The following is a 21,860-nucleotide window of genomic DNA, read 5'->3' on the forward strand; positions in this document are numbered from 1 at the left end:
GGATAGCCTGGGCCTCCCTCTTTGGGGTGATCAATTGCAGGGTTCTGTGATCAATTGCCCAGCAGAGGAAGGCCCTGCCCACCCAGCCAGGGCCTCCCTCTTTGGGGTGATCACAGAGCCCCCCTTTAATCGATTGCCCTGGGCCTCCCTCATCATGGGTCTATGGCGGGGCCTCCCTGACCAATCACATGGCACCCACCTTGGCTGGCCTGGCGCCAGTGCATGTCATAGCATGGCCGTCCAGAAGGCCGTCTGGACAGTCATTCTGCTGTTCTGTTGTTTGGTCAATTTGTATTTTATGCTTTTATTATTATTATAGATTCTTTGGTTTAAATTCCTTCAATTGCTTCCCATGGCCTAAAAAATAAACTCCAAACATGTACTAGTAACCACTAGGCTTTGCTTGACCTGGACTGAGGTCAAGCAAAGCCTATGCATCCTTCCCATCTTTTATTCTCCTCCATGCACTCTATCTAAACTATGATTGTATCACAGTTTTGCTGCTGCTGTTTGCTCTGTTCTCAAATGCTCTCACTGTGCTGCCTATTCCCGCTACTTCCCACTCCCACCTCCTACCCCTTGCTTAGAAAATCATTCTTATCATTTAAGACTCAGATCAAGCTGTTTTTGACAATAGAGTTTTGGTGATTTTCATTTTTGAATCCAAACACCCACTCATCCTCCTCTTTGAAGTAGCTATTCAAAAGTGAGGGAACAAAGAATTATAGCCAAATAGGAAAATATGATCATTTTGATTGTTGTGAAAGTACTCACTCTTCTCTAATGGCCATCATTTTTGGTGAGCTGTGATGTAGCATGTGATTTAGGTCTAGAATAAACGGGGCTTCGTACTCCATTTCTGGAATACACAATATCTGAAGCATCACAAAGCGAAAGGAAGGAAATGGAAGAGTAGGCTAGGAGCATGGCCTTATTCCTTTTACAACTCAGTAACTGCCCCACAAGAAACCCAAGTTCCAGTGATTATTCTGAGATTTGACTAATAAGATTAACAGCTCCTTCTTAAACAGGTTGCCAATAGCTAAAGATAAAAGTTTAGGCATAAAGTTTTCTTATCCTTACAGGCAGAAGGAAAAATATGAAGGGCCAAAAATTCCCCTCCCACACAAAAAGTATTTTTTTTCTAGCACCTCAAAGGTACCTAGCGCTAACATTCATAATTGTCCCTACTTGTCACAGTTTGTTCTTAAGTTCTGATCTGTCATCTGTCTGCTATAATTGCAGTTCTATCTTCACACTAGTTTGAAAGTTCAATATATGTATTTACTAAAATTGAAGAGTTTTCACTTTTCTGATTTTTTTTTAAATATATTTTTATTGATTTTTTACAGAGAGGAAGGGAGAGAGATAGAGAGTTAGAAACATCGATGAGAGAGAAACATCGATCAGCTGCCTCCTGCACATCTCGCACTGGGGATGTGCCCGCAACCCAGGTACATGCCCTTGACCGGAATCGAACCTGGGACCCCTCAGTCCGCAGGCCGACGCTCTATCCACTGAGCCAAACCGGTTCTGGCCACTTTTCTGATTTTTATAATTTCAATTTTATTGAAATAAGTACTCAAGAAGTATTTGCTGAATTCATAAATTGATTGTCAAGCTTCAGGCAGTACTATCTGAAAGTACACTAATGTGTGTGTGTGTGTGTCTGTGTGTTTCCTTTCGAGTAAAACATATATTAAGACCTATCGTATTAAGACCTACCATTCACAGATCCTTTGGGGGCTAAGAATAAACATTTTACTTGTTCTGGTATGTGTTACAGGACTGTAGAATGTTTGCTCTAAAATTATCTGCAAAGTAGACTTCATTAACTATCAAGAAGAAGGCCTAATAATTCATATTCCATAATTTAGGTGTTTTGCAGTCAAAGTTTTTTATAGTTAATTTTAAAAAGTTTAAAGGATCAAGATTTATGCATTCAGAAGCCCATTATTTTACATTTAAGAGGTGGTCTTTAACAATTTGGAGAGGGGATATTTTATCATAAATGCTAAGTCTGAGATGATGTTGCCACTTTCTTTATATGAATTATGGTTGAGAATCAAGAATTAAGGTTAGAGGGATTTATTATAAAGTTTGAGGCAATACAACTTTCTGAGCTGCGGGATATAGCAAAGTTGACTGATTTCTCTACATGGGAAAGTATTCAGTCTTTCAAGCATGTCTAAGGAGGAGCAGGACTCAACAGGAAGCCTTGCAGGTGAGAAAATATTTGTATATGCAGCTAGGGAGAGGAAAAGGGAATTGAGTTGGGAGTCAGCCTGAATGACTGAGCGTATATTTGGGAAGACATTTGAGAGCTGGGATGGAGTGTGGTGTGGGCAATTTGGCTTATAAGAGAGTGTGCTTGCTGAGTTCTATGTCAAGGAGGTACTGAGTTGACAGATTCCACAGTAAGGGCTCACTGGTTTTCTGTTATTTTCTCTTTTTGCTATAAATATTCTTCTTTTCCATTCTCTACTTATTTAAATCCTGATCATTTCTAAGACCCATCCTAATTAGCTCTACTTCCCCAATACTTTTCCATGACCTCTCTAGCTGACCGTTTCCATAGTTCTCATACTATGTTGTTCAAGCCTTAAATGACACATGCCACTTTTTGTGCATTCTGCTTGAAGTCCATGTCCAGTGGTCGGCAAACCAGCTCGAGAGCCACATTCGGCTCTTTGGCCCCTTGAATGTGGCTCTTCCACAAAATACCGACTTCTGCACATGGGCCACGAAGTTTCAATCGCACTGTACGTGCGCGCCCGCACGTGGCATTTTTAATTGATTTTAGAGAGAGTGGGGGGAATAGAAACATTGCTAAGAGAGAAATATTAATTGGCTCTATCCTGTAGGGGATTGAGCCCACAATCCAGGCATGTTCCCTGACCAGGAATCAAACTGGTGACCTCTCAGTGCATGGATGCTCAACCAACTGAGCCACACCAACCAGGACTCAAATTCTTTGTGAAATGAAGATGAACAGGAGGTAGAGGATAATAAAATAGCTGGCCTTATTAAATAACCTTATAATAATTACAAATCAATAATGAAAACAGCCAACATTAAAAAAATAGGTTGTGTCAGACAGTGCCTTAAGTCCTTTATTTAATTATTTTATTATTCATTGATGTTTAGAGAGAGAAACATCAGTTTGTTGTTCCACTTATTTATACATTCATTGGTTGCTTTTTGTATGTGCCCTGACCAGGGATTGAACCTGCAACCTTGGTGTACCAGAGACAATGCTCCAAAATGATTCTTATAAAAGTCCTCTGAGTTCAGGATTATTATCCTATCTTATACATGAGGAAACTGAAACATGCAAAGTTGAATAACTCCTAAGTCATACAGCTGGACAATAAAATATCCTTTTAAGTTAAATTACCCATTATTTAAATCTAGGTAGCTTAATTTAAAAGGGTTTTCCCTTAACACTCTACTGCACATTAGTTTTATATTGCTGCTGTAACAAATTACCATAAACTTCACAGCTTAAAAACACAAGAAAGTGGACATATAGGAGGCCAAGAGACATATGAAAACATTCTCAGTCACTAATCATCCGAGAGATGCAAGTCAAAAGGACAATGAGGTATCATCTCACACTTGTCAGAATGCCTATCCTCAACAAATCAACAAATAACACATTCTTCCCCCATGAAGTTCAGTCCAGTGTTTTAAAAGAGGTTTTGTTCCCTGTATTCCTGAACATACGTAAAGTGACTACCCAGCAAAACACACCGCCTGTTGTATTAATAACATTTATTTCTCTGAGTATGTCTAAAATAAGGTTTTCAATGCTAAGCTTTATGGAAATCAGGCATATGCCTCAATATGTTGCCCTCATTTCTTTAACAAGTTAATGAAAAACTGAACAGAAATCTTCAGTGAACTGCAATTAATTTTTAGCCTTTCATTTTATGTTATACCAGAGACCCGGGGCATGAATTCATGCATGGGTGGGGTCCAGCCAGCCCGCCCCATCAGGGTGGGGGGGCCAATCCAGGGCGGGGCTGGCTTGGGGGAGGGGCAGCAGGCAGTTTTCCGGCCGGCCCCACCCTCTGGTCAAACTCCCAGTCGAACTCCCGGTAGAGGGGACAATTTGCATATTAGCCTTTTATTATATAGGATTTGCTTATAGTGCCAACAAAGAGGTAAGGCAAATAATATTTTGTCTGAAGATAATAGGATAACCATGGAAACCTGAATCACATTTCATAGAAAATTCAATTACACAACTGCATATATTCATGCATCAAAAGCAAGGCATACAGATCATTGTATAAATCATTCAGGTCCTTAAATATATTTCTGACTTAGTTATTTACAATATTGGGAAAAAGCTATTGTTTTAAATTACAGAAATTTATTTCCATTGCTTTTGTGAATACCAGGTATACATTTATTTTGTGTTGCAGGTGTCTTGCATAGCTCTATCCTCTTTCCAATCAGACTACATGCTCCTTAAGCATCCAAGAATGGCACTTCCTCAAATTCTTCACATTGCTTGATGGTACATACTGTGCTCACAGAAAGTACACTATAATAGTTCGTTGAATGTTAATCCTGATTATTAGATCTCCAGACAACCTCCCAAATCTACATCTCCCAATTTTGCCAATGCAGAACCTTCAAGGCATAGAAATTTAAGCATACACTAGTGAATCCAGAAATTCAACTTAAGGTTAGTCCTCATGGAACTGCGATGTTATACAACTGTTGGTTTTTTGGATGCAAACTCCCATTGTGCATAAAATTACTGGCTACACTTAAAGGTCCAGAGCCATAGTTGATAGGAGGCAACTATAAGATAATGGATAGTGTTAGAAAGTAAAACTTGAGGGATGAGTAAATAAGACTCCCTTGCTATATAACCTGAGAAATATTCCTGTCATGTTTTTACACAGGTTGTTTTGTTGTTGTTGTTGTTGTTGTTGTTTTTGGTAGAACTAGCCAAAGCAGAAAGGAGAGAATTCGCTGATACTCATTCTCTCCCTCCAAGAATATTTAGCCATCTGCCCAAAATACTTTCTTACTTCTCTCCAGGACAACATCTCATATTCCTATGAAATCTCCAAAAATGTTACCTCCTTTTAAGCTTAGTGCAACGGTTTGTATCACATATTTAAAAGTTTGATATGTCTGAAGTTCTCTCTTTCTGCCTGACAGAAATAAAGAACTCTATTTGTAGGCTCTGCAGAGGCAGTACACCTCCTTTACTTCTTTGAATTGGGCCAGGAGAACTATCAGTGCTCAGCAGGTAATAAGAGCAAGCCCACGGAGCTCCTCTGGATAAAAATACAGCCTTTGAGCAAGAAATTTCTGTCACTTTTTTCAGCCAAATAATTTTATAGCACTTGATACATTGTCTCTTCCTAGAAATATTTTTGTTTGGTTTAAGATATGCAGAATGGGAAAGGAATAAACACAGTATCAAGATTTATGGTTTACTTTCTTATGAGCAGTGGTTTCTTTTATATTCAGTCAGGAGTTGATGGAAATGCTGTCTAGCTCCTTCAATGAGAAAAACAAAAAACTGGCCTTTTCAATGGACAATATTGTAAAAAAAAAAAAAGGTAAAAAATGAACCATATAATTCATAACTTTTGAGTGTGCAAAGTCTTAGTTGTTTCCTAACACTTTCTTCTCTCTTTCTTGAACACATGGCTGTCCTGTAAGACTACTTAACAGCCTCCTAAGAAACCATGTATTTGCATGAATGAAATCTCATCAGTGAAAAGTGAATGCCAGTGATATACCAATTAGATAAGTATTTTTGAAATGTATTTTTATATAAACTGTACATCTGCAGTTCTGAGAACATAATATTGCTAGGTGGTATTGTTTATGAATATGAGGTTGGTTCAGGATGTGAGTTACTGAAAATTATGTAAAGAAATACATGAAATCATTGTTTTGGGGGGCTCTCATTTGCCATTTATTTGTGCACAATGTGAAAGTGGTCAAATAGATCTAAGAAATATTAAGAGATGGAAAACCAATAGTACTTTAAACAAACTTGGTTTATTTTTTTATTTTTATTTTTTCTGTACATCAGGTTATTTATTCACTTGATTCTTAGATTCATTTGTTGATAGATGCATATTTGTTGTTCATAATTTGTATCTTTACCTTTTTCTTCTTCTTCCTCTTCTTAAAGGATACCTTTCAGCATTTCATATAATATTGGTTTGGCAGTGATGAACTCCTTTAGTTTTTCCTTATCTGTGAAGCTCTTTATCTGACCTTCAATTCTGAATGATAGCTTTGCTGGATAAAGTAATCTTGGTTGTAGGTTCTTGGTATTCAGCACTTTGAATATTTCTTGCCATTCCCTTCTGGCCTGCAAAGTTTCTGTTGAGAAATCAGCTGACAGTCGTATGGGTATTCCCTTGTAGGTAATTGAGCCTCTTTCTCTTGTTGCTTTTAAGATTTTCTCTTTGTCTTTTGCTCTTGGCATTTTAATGATGATGTGTCTTGGTGTGGTCCTCTTTGGATTCCTTTTGTTTGGGGTTCTCTGCGCTTCTTGGACCTGTAAGTCCATTTCTTTCTCCAGGTGGGGGAAGTTTTCTGCCATTATTTCTTGAAATAGGTTTTCAATATCTTGCTGTCTCTCATCTTCTGGCACTCCAATGACTCTGATATTAGTCCGCTTAAAGCTGTCCCAGAGGCTCCTTACACTATCTTCACACTTTCGGATTCTTTTTTCATTTTGCTTTTCCAATTGGGTGTTTTTTGTCGAATCTTTGTTTTGATTCTTGTGCTCCTCTGGTCTGCTATTGGGTATAATATTCTTTATTTCAGTCCGTGTATGCTTACTTTCTAATTTCTTTATCGTAGCATCGAGGGTCTCATTAGTTTTCGTGAGGCTCTGCACAAATTTATGGCAAGCCCTCAAAATTGCTATTCTTAGCTCCATATCCTCCATTTCTGTCATGTTTTTTTGTCTCCGCATCTTTTATGCTTTCTTGGTGCACCCCCTTGTGGTCTCTGTGCGCAGTCTTGTTCTAGCCAAGCCTTAATTGTTGTAGTTAACACTAGAGGGATTTGACCACCAGGCCGACTGGCTGTGGAAATCAGCTGTGGGAAAACTTCAGTCCTCAGGGGAGGCGCTAGTCCAGCCCTTGCCTGAGGCGATCGGCAAATGGCTGTGCGCAGGGTTTGGGCGGGGCGGGCTCAACAGGGCGGGGGGAGGGAGCAGCTATGGCCGCTCTCAGTCCGTCCCCAGGGGCTCTGCCTCTCTGTCCCAGCAATCGCTGCAAACCTCGGAGGGGCCGTAGCCAGACAGTCCCGCTTCTCCCGTTTGAGTCTGGGTCCCTAGAGACTTGCCCGGATCTGTAGCCGAGTCTGAGACTCGCTCCTGATTGAAAACGACAATCGCGCCCTCAGCCGCCAGCCCGCTTTGTGCGCGCACCCTCACCACCGCACCTCCGTACCTTTAAATTTTCCAGACTGCGCCTCCGCTGAGCGTTGGAATGCTGTTGTTTTTGCTTCTAGTTGAAGAGACTCACCTCAGCCAGCCTTCCTGTGGTTCTGGTTGATGTCCGCTCCGACTTTTAGTTGTATTTTTGAAGTGGTTGTCCACGGCGGCAGTCTCCGGTGTTTACCTATGCCGCCATCTTCGATTCGCCTATGAAACTTGGTTTATTTTGCTTTGTGGTGTTATTTGCCACTGTTTATATATTCCTGATTATATTACATATTTCTTGAGGTAATCCTAAATAGTTCTAAGAGTTGCAATCCCCTCCTTCATAAACATCGTTTCTTATAAGTCATTGAACAAATAAACTATGTAAATGCTTAGAAATATTTCATGCTTTATCCAACACCCATTTTTGATAAAAACTCTCAGCATGGTGGGAGTAGAAGGATCATACCTCAACATAATAAAAGCCATATATTGACAGGCCCACAGCCAACATCATACTCAATGGACAAAAACTAACACCATTTCCCCTAAGAACAGGAACAAGGCAAGGATGCCCACTCTCACCACTCCTGTTCAACATAGTCCTGGAAGTATTGGCCATTGCAATTAGACAAGAAGAAGAAATAGAAGGCATCCAAATTGGAAAAGAGGAAGTAAAACTGTCCTTATTTGCAGACGACATGATATTATACATACAAAACCCTAGAGACTCCGTCAAAAAACTACTAGACTTAATACATAAATTTGGCAAAGTAGCAGGATACAAAATTAATGCCAAGAAATCTGAGGCATTTCTATACATCAATAGTGAACTTTCAGAAAGAGAGATTATAAAAACAATCCCATTTACCATCGCACCAAAAAAATTAAGCTACCTAGGAATAAGCTTAACTAAAGAGGTAAGAGACCTCTACTCAGAAAACTACAGGACGTTAAAAAAAGAGATAGAGGAAGACATAAACAGATGGAAGAACATACCGTGTTCTTGGATTGGTAGAGTCAACATCATTAAAATGTCCATACTACCCAAAGCAATCTATAAATTCAACACACTTCCCATTAAAATACCAATGGCATACTTCACAGATCTAGAACGAGCTCTCCAAAAATTCATCTGGAATAAAAAAAGACCCCGAATAGCTGCAGCGATCCTGAGAAAGAACAAAGTAGGTGGGATCTCAATACCAGATATCAAGCTGTATTACAAAGCCACTGTTCTCAAAACTGCCTGGTACTGGCACAAGAACAGACATATAGATCAATGGAATAGAATAGAGACCCCAGAAATCGGCCCGAACCAATATGGTCAATTAATATTTGACAAAGGAGGCAAGAACATACAATGGAGCCAAGATAGTCTCTTCAATAAATGGTGTTGGGAAAATTGGACAGATATATGCAAGAAAATGAAACTAGAGCACCAACTTACACCATACACAAAAATAAACTCAAAATGGATAAAGGACTTAAATGTACGACAGGAAACCATAAAAATTCTAGAAGAATCCAAAGGCAACAAAATCTCAGACATATGCGAAAGCAATTTCTGTACTCATACAGCTCCTAGGGCAGTTGAAACTAAAGAGAAAATGAACAAAGGGGACTACATCAAAATAAAAAGCTTCTGCACAGCAAAAGAAACCATCAACAAAACAACAAGAAAACCCACTGCATGGGAAAACATATTTGCCAATGTCATATCTGATAAGGGCCTAATCTCCAAAATTTATAGGGAACTCTTACAACTTAACAAAAAGAAGATAAACAATCCAATCAAAAAATGGGCAAAGGATCTAAATAGACACCTTTCAAAAGAGGACATTCAGAAAGCCAAGAGACATATGAAAACATGCTCAAAGTCACTAATCATCCAAGAGATGCAAATCAAAACAACAATGAGGTACCATCTCACACCTGTCAGACTGGCTATCATCAACAAATCAACAAACGACAAGTGCTGGAGAGGATGTGGAGAAAAAGGAACACTTGTGCACTGCTGGTGGGAATGCAGACTGGTGCAGCCACAATGGAAGACAGTATGGAGTTTCCTCAAAAAACTGGAAATGGAACTCCCATTTGACCCTGTGATCCCACTTCTAGGAATATATCCCAAGAAACCAGAAACACCAATCAGAAAGGATATGTGGACCCATATGTTCATAGCAGCACAATTCACCATAGCTAAGATCTGGAAACAGCCTAAGTGCCCATCAGTAGATGAATGGATGAGAAAACTGTGGTACATCTACACGATGGAATACTATGCTGCTGTAAAAAAGAAGGAACTCTTACAATTTGCAACGGCATGGATGGAGCTGGAGAGCATTATGCTAAGTGAAATAAGACAGTCAATGAAGGAAAAATACCACATGATCTCACTCATTCATAGATAATAGACACCATTATAAACTTTTGAACAATAATAGATACAGAGGCAGAGCTGCCTCACACAGATTGTCAAACTGCAGCGGGAAGGCCGGGGAGGGTTGGGGGACAGGAGGGAGGGGGGTAAGAGATCAACCGAAGGACTTGTATGCATGCATATGAGCATAACCAATGGACATAAGACACTGGGGGGTAGGGGAAGCTGGGGTATTGTCAAGGGCGGGGAAAAAAAAAAGACACATATGTAATACCCTTTATAATGCTTTAAGCAATAAAAAATAAAATTAAAAAAAAGAAATATTTCATGCTTTAAATATTAATACAGACACATTTGGTGAGAATTAACTTCTTCAAATGCTCTAATATAAAAGCACCAAGGGAAAGTTCTGAGTGAGCAGCCCTGTTTCCTGAAATAAGTTCTTAATTAGAGTTTATTATGTAATTGCAAGTTCAAATTGACAGGCTCGGTGTATTTTTTAAAAAATGTAGATTTCTTTCCATGTGTAGGTGTTGTAAAGTATTCTGGGAACTACTTTGCTAAAAATAAGCCATCTGTGTCAATATGGGTGCTCAATATACAATCTAACATCATTTCACCTGTAAGGTTCAAGAAGATAACATTAGGTGAAATGAAAAGCCTTTTTATGTAAGTGACTGACATATCTTACACAATCATATTTGTTAAGCTTTTTTGGTTCTTCTTAATGAGTTGCTACCCACCAAAGCATGGATTTTTGGCATAATAAACACAATGGCAGGATGCAGAAATGAGACCGGGGGGGGGGGGGGGGGGTGATATGGGAATCTATACTAATAAAAGGGTAATATGCTAATTAAACTGGGAGACCTTCTGGGAGACTTTCCGGATGTCCTTCCAGACAAAGCCATGGTGGCAGGGCGGAAGCAGAGGCAGTTAGGAGCAATCAGGCCAGGAGGGGAGGGCAATTGGGGTTGATCAGGCCAGCGGGATGGGGCAGTTGGGGGAGAGCAGGATGGCAGGAGGGCAGTTGGGGGCAATCAGGCTGGCAGGGGGGGCAGTTGGGGGTGAGCAGGCTGGCAGGGGGCAGTTGGGAGCGAGAAAGCCAGCCGAGGGGGGGGGGGGGCGGACGTTGGGGGAGAACAGGCCAGTAGGCAGAGTGGTTAAGGGAGATTAGGCAGGCAGGCAGGTGAGTGGTTAGGAGTCAGCAGTCCCAGATTGCAAGAGGGATGTCCGACTGCTGGTTTAGGGATCCGGCCTAAAGCGGCAGTCGGACATCACCTGAAGGGTCTCAGATTGGAGAGGGTGCAGGCGGAGCTGAGGGACACTTGCCCCCCCATGCACGAATTTCATGCACTGAGTCACTAGTTTGATTATAATTGTATCTCCCTCCATCTACATGTTCTCTGCAGGACTCTACTGGCTGTGGGTTACATACCTCTAATAATTTGGTATTTTTGCAGTAGCTTTGGAACATAATGTGTCCCCAATACTCCTAATTACATGCAGATAACATTCTGTGCCACTTCCTACCAATTTTACTAGCCAGGGATTAGATTGTCCATGGTTTTTGCTAATCTTGTCAGATTCCCACCAACCCTCAATGAAATGATTACATTTTGGTCTTGGGGCATCAAGTTCATCTGAGAAACCTATATGCATATCATTGTAGAAAATTTAAAGACAAGCCATTGTGAAATTATGGGTCAAGAAAAAGGAAAATTTTCAAGATGATGCTTAGGAGAGTTTTATCTCCAATCTCAAGAACCAGGGCCAAGAGACCACATTTTCTCTACTCCTTTAAATGAAATGTTGCTAGTAAAAACAAAATAAACGACAACAATGAAAATCCAAACAATTAGTGATTAACTTTTTGCAAATAAAATTATAAAATATATTTTTGTGCTATTGTTTCCCATAGTAAAAGTCTTGATAGAGGTCTTTATGTTGGAATGTACCATAATATTACAGTAAGATATGCAAGAATTTCCACATTTTTATATAGTCTTCACTAATTTGTATTAGCTAGGGACACACAAAAAAGTGATAGAATATTTTTTTTAATTGCAGATTATTTAGGATGTCCCTGTCATGAACTAAATTCCTTTGGCCAACAGCTATATAAGAGGGTTTGATAGATTGCGTGAAAAGTTGAGAACCTTTGCTCTGGCTTATATTCTTTCAGTGAGTCATCATAAGAATAAGAAAGCAGATGTCAAAGGAAAGGGGCAGAGATGTCATAATAGTACAAATGTGTGACTTGACTGAGTTTTTAAAAGGAGTCATTACAGTCTCTAGAGGAAACCATGTATTCACGTCTTTTCTTTCTGTTATAGTATGTGATGATCATTAATCAGAGAGGGTGTTACAAAGGCAGTAAAACTAGATATTGTTTTATGGGAGAGTTTTACAAAGATGGTAATAAGGCCTCAGATCCTCCCTGCCCCCGACAGTGGCTCATGTCTACGAGAGGCCTGAATGGAGAGTAGTATGCTCCGTCATCAACTATGAAACCGCTTCTTCTCTGTTATAAGATAAAGAGCGCACTCAGAGAATCAAATTCAAAACCATGCCCTAATCAATTGATATCGCTTAGAGGCACACAACAGGACAATTGTGTGAATTTAAGATGCAACATGTGTGCTGAGAAAATGCACAGAGCTGAAAATATGATGTGTCTTCTTCAGTTCTCCTTCTTGTCTTTGTGCATCTTTTCTGCTCTATGTAGGTCAAAATAAAGCCAATCATGAGAACAATATGTTGTAAGAAACCGTTTCCATCTCCTCCATTCCCAAAGCTTCTTTGACTTCTTACCCTAACAAGGCAGGATGGAAGCAAAACACCTTAGCTGAGGAATATTTTCTTCTCTAATTGGGAAACAGGCTTCAACTGTTTTATTTTTGTTGTTGTTTGTTTGTTTTGTTTTGGTGGCTCCATGGTTTAGCTGGATATTTCAGGCATACAGTAGCTTGGTCAGTACCATGGTCATCTGGGACGCTGGTCCTGACACCAGCTCCCCACCCCATGACTTCAAGAAGTTGTATTGATCCGAAACCAGTTTGGCTCAGTGGATAGAGCGTCGGCCTGTGGACTGAAAGGTCCCAGGTTCGATTCCGGTCAAGGGCATGTACCTGGGTTGCGGGCACATCCCCGGTGGGTGATGTGCAGGAGGCGGCTGATCGATGTTTCTCTCTCATCGATGTTTTTAACTCTCTATCTCTCTCCCTTCCTCTCTGTAAAAAATCAATAAAATATATTAAAAAAAAAGAAGTTGTATTGATGATGATGAAGACCTTGATTGTAAGAGTAAGAGCAGTCATATATTTAGCGTTGTACTAACTAAAACATTCTCTCTATTGTGGAGGAGGAAAATGAACCTTAGAGACTTTATGCAAGTTGTCCATTATCACAGAATGAAATAAGTGGTTGAGCCACCCCGAGATTCTGAACTTGTTTTTCTCTCCTGTTTCAATTGTGACCTCAATTTAACCTCCGCAAAATCTCTCTTTTTGTCCCACAGGGGCTTCATTTTTGTATTAGTTTTCTAAGAATGCCACAAGCTGAGTGGCTTAAAACACAAAACTTTAAACTTTATTCTTTCACGATTGTTGAGGCTAGAAGGATGAAAGCAAGGTTTTGGCCAGGTTGGTTTCTTCAGGAGTCTCTAAGGGAGAATCTGTTCAATGACATCTCCTAGCTTCTCCTGATGGCTATTGGCAAATTTTGGTGTCCCTTGATTTGCAGCTGTATTACTGCAATCTCTGCCTCCTTTTACATATGGTGTTCTTCCTGTGTGTATCTTTGTCCCTGTGTCTTCACATGACCTTCTTAGAAGGGCACCGTCATTGAATTTAAGGCCCATCCTAATCCAGTATGACCTCATCTTAACTTGATTATTGCAAAGATCTTATTATCAAATTAGGTTACATTCACAGGTCCCAGGGGTCAGGACTTCAATATACCAACATATTTTTCTGGGGGACACAGTTCAACACAACACTTTTATTCCCTGTTGATCTTTAAATGACTCACTGGTAATTTTCCAGAAATTCAGCTGTAGGAAAACAAGTGTCTGTAGGCAACCTCTGCTATCAGCCTGCTTGTATGAAGCTCCCTTGAAGCAAGGGCGTGTATAGGGGTCTGTTACTCTCTTAAAATGTGCAAAAAAGCAAAACACAAATCAATATCTCAAAAAGTTATCCTGCCACTCTGATGGGATTGCATTTTGAGTGACTGCTTTGTACCGCCTTAACTGCAGCTCAGAGAAATGGTGCCTCCCTCTCAAGTCATACATCACAGACAACATAAAAACTCATGTCAGATGCTTCTTTTTCTGCCTGTTGACAGAACCAAGTTTATGAATGTGTCACCTTTCTTTGGAGAATGGGTGCTGTTTAAACTCCCTGTGTACAAATTTGCTCACACATGATGAATAAGGGGCAGGGTGGAATTTCTTGGAATCAGGTTTCCTAACAGTTTAGAGCAGAGAGGGCTACAAGTGAAGAATTAAAGGGAGCAAATCAGGGAAAGAAAATAAGAATGCTAAGGTTATCAATTGAAATAAAGAAGCAGATAAATGTCACGCCTAATTGCTACCTATGCAGTAAAACATGGCCACCAATTAGGGAATCCAAGCAAGCAGTCTCTTTTGGGTCCAGATGGTCAGAGTTAAGGCTATTATGTGTACTGAAACACCATCTGCATTTCTGAGAACACTGATACCATATTCCAATAACCAAGGGAAACCCGTGTGGATTTTTGCTTGTTCCAATTGCTGCTGTACCTGAATCATATTCACAGCCTCTCCATCTGCACCACATTCCTGACGCCTGCCATGCACCATTTGACAATCTGCAGTGCTGTGCTCTTTCTGTGACCCCATCTTTCCTACTGCATCATTTAGTTCCAATATGTTCAGCCACAGAAGCTTTCCAAATTATTCACTTAGTGTCCAAGGGCAAAGTTACCTACCACCCACGAGGGAATGAGTCATCATATCATGAAGGCTATGAGAAAAAAAAACACACAAAAAAACATTTGTCAACAGATTCTGTGTATTGTAGAGGATGAGTTCAAATGCAGGACACCACACGGATTTAGTGGTGCATAACAGATTAGTAAATTTTTGACAGGAAATGTCAGGCCCCTTCAGAGTCTTAAAAATTGAGGAAATGGAAAGTTAAATATTTGTTGTCAAATAGCCACTTTGAGGTCACCATTTAATAAGCAAGGCCCTTTCCTCTGCCAATATGACTCCAAGAAAAATTAGGAAGAGAGCAAGGTTCTCAGGTCATTGGGCATATTCTGGGTTTTTCCTAACACCTAATTTTGTGCATATGCCAGACATAGTGAATTTGCTCCTCTCCTTTGCTTGGAACAAGAGTTGGGGTGAAATACAGTTAAATATAAGCTATCTCTGTTCTCAAGGTGCTGTCTTGAAAAGAAAGAGGTTTTTGTGTCTCCATTAATTTGCTTAATTTGTTAAATGGCTACATACTCTAAACTCTTTATATATGTAATTTTAATCTAGCCAAACCTTAGTGCATTTGTTAAGTGCAATCATTGAGGCCCAGAGGCTTAGTAATTTCCTCTGTAACCACGTTTGCCAGACAAGAGGACGTGCTGCTTTCACCAGGTGGTACTACCTCTGAGGAAAGTGTTTTAAACTCGGAGGAACTTGGTATATATTTCAGACTTCTATGCTTTTGTTCTCTTAATACTATGTTTTGAATTGGGCAATTTTATAGAGTTATTGTATTATACAATTTTTACTGCAACAATGTGACATAAACAATCCCTAAATCTCAGTGGCTTATCATAACAACTTTTTTCCTTGTTCCTATGTCTGTGGGTCAGGTGAAGTTTGGTCTTGGTTGGGCTTGATGGGTTTAACGGGATTCATTTGCAGGTCAGGTTTGGGTTTATTCCACATATCTGATTGCAGAACAAATAAATACTCTGATCATACTCCTCTCATTACAATGTCAGGAACACAAGAAGCCACGTCAAATTACATAACAGTATTTAATAAAGTCTTTGCTCATGTCACATTTGCTACTATTCTACTGGTAAAAGCAAGTCGCATGGCCAAGCTCAACAGCAACAGGGAGAGAAAATATACTCTGCCTACTTTAGAGAGAGGTATGCCTATGTATCTTGGGAAAGGGCATGAATGTTTATTTCTTTAATAGAGAGGGAGAGAAGTTAGAATCTGTCACCAGCATCTCTCAGTTATCCATAAAAGTTACAAGTTTCCCAAATACATTCAGTAGAACCACTGGGAAATCTATGTAGGTTGATTTTCATTGCTGCTTCGGCCAGACAAGTTTTGCTGTTATTAATTTTATATATTGGGCTTCTGTATAAATTTACTTTGAACAAAGGAAACTAAAATAATGCTTAGAAACAACTAGCTTAGGTGATTATAGCTAACAAAAATTCATGTATATAATTTTGGGTGATTCTACTTTATAATGAATTTACCATCTTTTTCTGCTTTAAGTGGATGAGGTTAACCTGTATTTCATAAAGAGATTTAATATGGCAGAGTAGTTAAAAATCTGGCTTTGGCACTGTCTAGCTGTGTGACCTTGAACAAGTAAACTTATTTCTATACTTTTATTTTCAACAGGAATGTGGAAATAATAAAAAGTGCCTCAATAATAGGGTTATTGTGAATAATAAGAGAATGAAGATTTACAAAGTAATTAGGACGATACCTGGTATAGAGGAAAATATATGATTAGTAATGCCTACAGGAGATTCACCATTAAGTACAATGATAGGGAAAAGCAGGTCAGATTTGATGATAATAAAATTATCATCAAATTTTATTTATGCACAAAATAAAGTGCATTACATGTATGAAAGTTAAGGTAGAAAATATTAAAATGTATGCCTATTGCTCACCATTGTACCTAAAAACCTGCATGTTATGAATACCCTTGCCTCAACCTGGGTGCTGTTCCCCATCCTATCTCCCTGCTTTTCACATACCTCCCAGCTGTAATGTAGTATAGTGGGTAAGAAAGCAGTTTCTGAGCTAGACTGTAGGAAATAGGCTTTTGTGATTCATCTTCAGCATAGTCAACTTTTAGTGAAGAAAACTAACAGCATGTTGCCAGTTGGTTACTGAATTTTCCCAGGGAAAACAGAATGTAGGCAGGAGGGGAAAGGTTGTAAGAACAAAGAACTATGTACATGACCAGCAAAACATTTTCCAGGAAGATCCACCCACCACAACTAGCTAAGGAAAGGTGGAGACAACTAGAAAAGGTCTCAGCCCATTTTTTAAAATAACCCAATAGGAGACAATAAGACCTGGGTGATATGGGGGGGAGAGGCTGTTAACCCTATAGTACTCAGCCAATGAGGAACCAGGGGAGGCCTCTCATGCACTAGGGGTAAATAGCCTGTGATTGCTGCTCAAAGTGTGCCTGTTCAACCAGACACCCGATCTTGCAAGGTCTCGTTTTTGTCATACGTCGTGTTTCTGATTCCAGTATTTGAATTTGGACAGGTGAGCATTTCTCACATAGACCAAGTGCATTGGGCAAGTTATTTAACCCCTTTTTGTCTGTTCCAAAATTATTCTGGGGATAATTATAATATATACCTCATATAAAAATGGTATTGTTAATACATTTTAAGCACACAAAAAGAGGTCTTGCAAATGATGAGCACTGTGTAAATCTTAATTACTATTATCAACATTGTTATTAGTCATATACACATTACTAAATTGTCTTTGCTTGGTTTTGAGCTTTATGAGAATGGAATTGTAATGTTTATGTTCTCTTTTGTAGCTGACTTTTTAACTTAACATTATACATCTAAGTGTCACCTACACATTGTTCATAATTTTTGTATTGGGTGAATATTCTATTATTATTCATTTTCTTATTGATGAATGTTCGTGTTGCTCCCATTTACATATTCCTTTCTATTATCAATGATGCTTTTATGGCCATTCTTGTACATATCTATTGGTGCACACATGACAGAATTTTCCAAAATTGATATCTTGAATAAAATTGCTGAATTGTGGGGACTTTAAGATGTTCAATTTTGTCAGACTAGGGGCCCAGTGCATGAATTTGTGCACCTTGAAAGGAACTATTGGCCATGAGGCTGAGGTGGGCACAGGGGTGGGTCTCTGCCCATTTTCCGTACTCCCACGAGCCCCTCCTGCCATGGCCACCAGTGCCCTGTATACCAGCAACTCCGCTTCCGCCACCACTGCTCCCACGCACTGACGGTGCTGGCCCCACTTGCAACTGCTAACAGCATGGAGTGATTGGGGCCGGCACCAGTGGTAGGTGTGAGCAGAGCCAGCACTGTCAGCTGGTGTGAGTGGTGACTGCTGCCCTGATCACCCCTCAGGAGCAGGGGGAGGTGGAGAAACCCTCAGAAGTGATGGGGACTGGCGCCAGGAGTTGGCAGCAGGTGTGAGCAGCAACTCCAGAACCAGCTGCGGGTGTGGGTGAGGCCGGTGCTGGCAGTGGATGTGAGTGCCCAGTGGGACTGCGGCACACGGGAGCAAAGAATTTCAGTAACCACCAAAGGCTCGCCTCGATGACAGCAACCAGCACCCAGCCTTGGTCTAGCGCCCCCGCTCACCTGCTCCACCATCCCGCCACAGCCAATGCCTGCTATATTCCGTGCTCTGCCACCTGCTGCTGATGCCCGCCATGTTCCATGTGTGCCCCCTGGTGGTCAGCGCACATCATAGCGACTGGTTGTTCTGTCTATTTGCATATTAGGGTTTTATATATGTAGATAAGACCAAATTGTTTTCAAACTGCTTGTATCAACTTATATTTCAACCAGTTTGGCCTTGGCAAACTTCTTAATTTGTGGGCAAATTATTAGGTATGAAATGGAAATTCACTGTGATCTTAATTTACATTTCTGTGATAATAAGGCTGAATATAATGTTATATGTGTATTGGCTCTACATGACTTCTTTTTTGTGATAGTCTTGCTTTTTTACCATTTTTTTCCTGGTCTATATTTCTTATTGAGTGGCAGGTGTTAATTATTCTTTGAATAATATTCTGTTATTGGTATGTATGTTATAAACACTAGGTCCAATGTTGGGTTGACTTACACTTTCTTTATGGTGCCTTTTTATAAATAGAATTTCTTAATTTTAATATAATTAAACCTATCAATCTTATCTCTTATGTTTAATATTTTAAATAATTCCCTGACCCAAATTCAAAAATTTTTCTTATTTAATTTCTACCAAAATGCAAACTTTTGCTTTTTATGTTTAAGGACATAGCCATATATGATTGTGTATGGTGTGTGGTAAAAATTTAACTTAATTTTATCCACATGTATAAATGTATCATTTACTGAATTGTTCCTTCTTTTCCTCATAATCTACAAGACTATTTCTATCATACCTTTAGTTTGCATATATGTGTGCTTCTATTTGGCATCTCTCATTCTCCCTCTCTTTTTCTCCATGTTCTTTCGGTCACTTTATCTATTCCTGCACCACTACAGCACTGCCTTAATTGAAATAGCATTCTGACAAGACTTGATATCTGGCACAGCAAATAGCCCCTCATTATTCTTCATCTTGAGTAATGTCTTGGCTATTCATAAGCTTTTGGTCTTCCATATAAATATTAAGATCAGCTTGGTATGCTCAGGTTTAGCTGCAATTAATCTAGGTGTAAATTTTCTTTTTAATTACTCTATTTGGGATTAATTTTGTCTCTTGCATTTGTAGATTTGTATTTCTTATCAGATCTTTAAAAAATCATATTCATTGTCTCTTGAAATATAACTTATCCTTCATACTATCTATTCTCTCTTCTTGGGATTCTAGTAAAGTATGTTTTAAGCTCCCTCATTCTGTTTTTTCCATCATATAAGGCATTCTTTCCTTTTTTTCATCTTTTTTATGCAGGATTCTTTGTGTCATCTTTTTTTTTATTAAATTTATTGGGGTGACATTGGCTAATAAGATTATGCAGATTTCAAGTGTACAGGATCTGATATTGCATTGTGTACCCATCACCCAAATTCCAATCATCTTCCATTGCCATATATTGGGCCTGCTTCACCTGCGTTGTGTCATCTTTTTTTCTTCCAATTTACTACTTCTCTCTTCAGCATTACCTAATCTACTTTTTAACTCTTTCACTGATTCTCTGATTTCAACGATTTTATTTTTGAAATATTTATTTTAAAAACATGGCTTGTTATTTTTGTATTTGCTTGTTTTTAAAAGACAATGTAATTTTTTTATTTTTGTAACATGTAACTCACAGTTTATGAACCATTTCTGATATTTCAATATCTAAATGCTATGGGGGCATAATTCCATTTTTTGTTGTTTTTGCAGACTCTCATTCATTTTATTTTCTTGTGTTTATTTGCATTTGTTATAATAAGCCCAAATTTTACTGATCTCATTATATAGGTGATCTGAAAGCCTAAATTGAAAATATTATCAAACAGAGATAATTTTGAAATCTAAATTGGTGCAAGCTCTTTATAAACAATATGACACTCTTTATGCAGTTAAATATCTGAAAGACTTGCTTACATCCTTCCTTGTTTCTTGAAAGAAACCAGATAGTGTTATAGGTAGGAGTTGATCCTTCATGTTCCACCCTCTTCCATCCCATTGTCCTTATAATCCTGATCAATGTTAGTCTTACTGGTGAACAAACTTTGAGATGGCCACCAGGAACTCCACCTACTTTCCCTCTCCTTGAGTGTGGGCAGAGCCTGTAACCAATAGAATATGACAAAGGTGACTGGATACCATTCCCATCATTATGTTATATTACATAAGATTCTATAATCCTAGCCAATTTGCTCTAAAATCTTGCCCATCTTTCTGACTTTGAAGAAAGAAGCTGCCATAAATCTTAAAACTCAAGTAAATGAATTCTTCCAACAATATTAATGAACTGGAAAACAAACTTTCTCTAGTCAAGCTTCCAGATGAGAACCGGGACCTTGTTGATAGCTGATTGCAGCCTTGCAGAGAATCCAGCTAAGATTCCTGGTCCAGAGAATGTGAGATAGTTACATACTTGCTTTAAGTCACTAAGTTTGTAATAATTTGTTAAGCAGCCTAGCAAAGAAACACAGTCTGGTAGTACCCCTTTTCCTCCAAAGACCGCCTTTGAATGTCTTACTTCTCACTGCTTTCTGTCCTGTTTCAGTTGTCATTTCTTTTCTTTTTTTCTTTCTCTCAAAGGGAGAGAAATGTGTTAGAAATGGGAAATTTCAGAGGTTCTCAGAAATTTATTTATTGTATACTTCTGGTACATTAAGTTTTTGTTTTGTCAAGGACCCAGTTATCAAGTAGAAGGATGATCTTTCAGAGGGCATAGTTTGCCTCTCTTTTAAAGCAAGGGTCCTCAAATAATTCTTATCATTAAAGTGAGAAAAAATGTGTTTTTTGGTTGATATATAAAGTCACAAGAGATGGTTTCATAGTTGATAAGAAAGCACATTACATTTTGTTAGAAGGAAAGATTTCAGTTGGAATGATGCAGTTTTCAGATGAGAGATAGGTGTGTGGTAAATTATATTGATTTTATGTTGTTAATAGACTTTATATTGAGTCAATATTCAATGAAAGAAATTAAAGAAAAAAGAACACTAATTAAATTTTTAGCTTTGTAAAAATAACATCTAATAAAACACTAATGGGAGAGAACTAAAAAGATTTGTCCAAAGTGATTGCCAAAGGAATATAGAAACTCTTCAAGGATTCTCAGTATTCCTTTTTTTTGGGGGGGGGGGGGAGGGCAATAAACAGAGGGCAAAGAAGTAAAATGACTCCATTTCCTTTTTTGCCTTTGCTTTCCAGATGCTAATGTTGACATACTCCAATAAGAGAGGCTGTCATGACCAAGTATAATTTCTTTGTTAAGTTTTTCTGTATGGATTTATTAAGTGACACTAACCTTTGAAATCCATTCACTTATGTCAACTAATTGATTAAGTTTTACTCCTTTCTACTTGGTATTCTCTATGAAAGTAATGCTAATGTGATTGTTGCTAAAGTTAATATATTCTTCT

The sequence above is a fragment of the Myotis yumanensis genome, unplaced genomic scaffold (genome assembly GCF_028538775.1).
Source record: "Myotis yumanensis isolate MYYU_CA2020_CCGP unplaced genomic scaffold, mMyoYum1.0.hap1 SCAF_3, whole genome shotgun sequence".
Lineage (NCBI taxonomy): Eukaryota > Metazoa > Chordata > Mammalia > Chiroptera > Vespertilionidae > Myotis > Myotis yumanensis.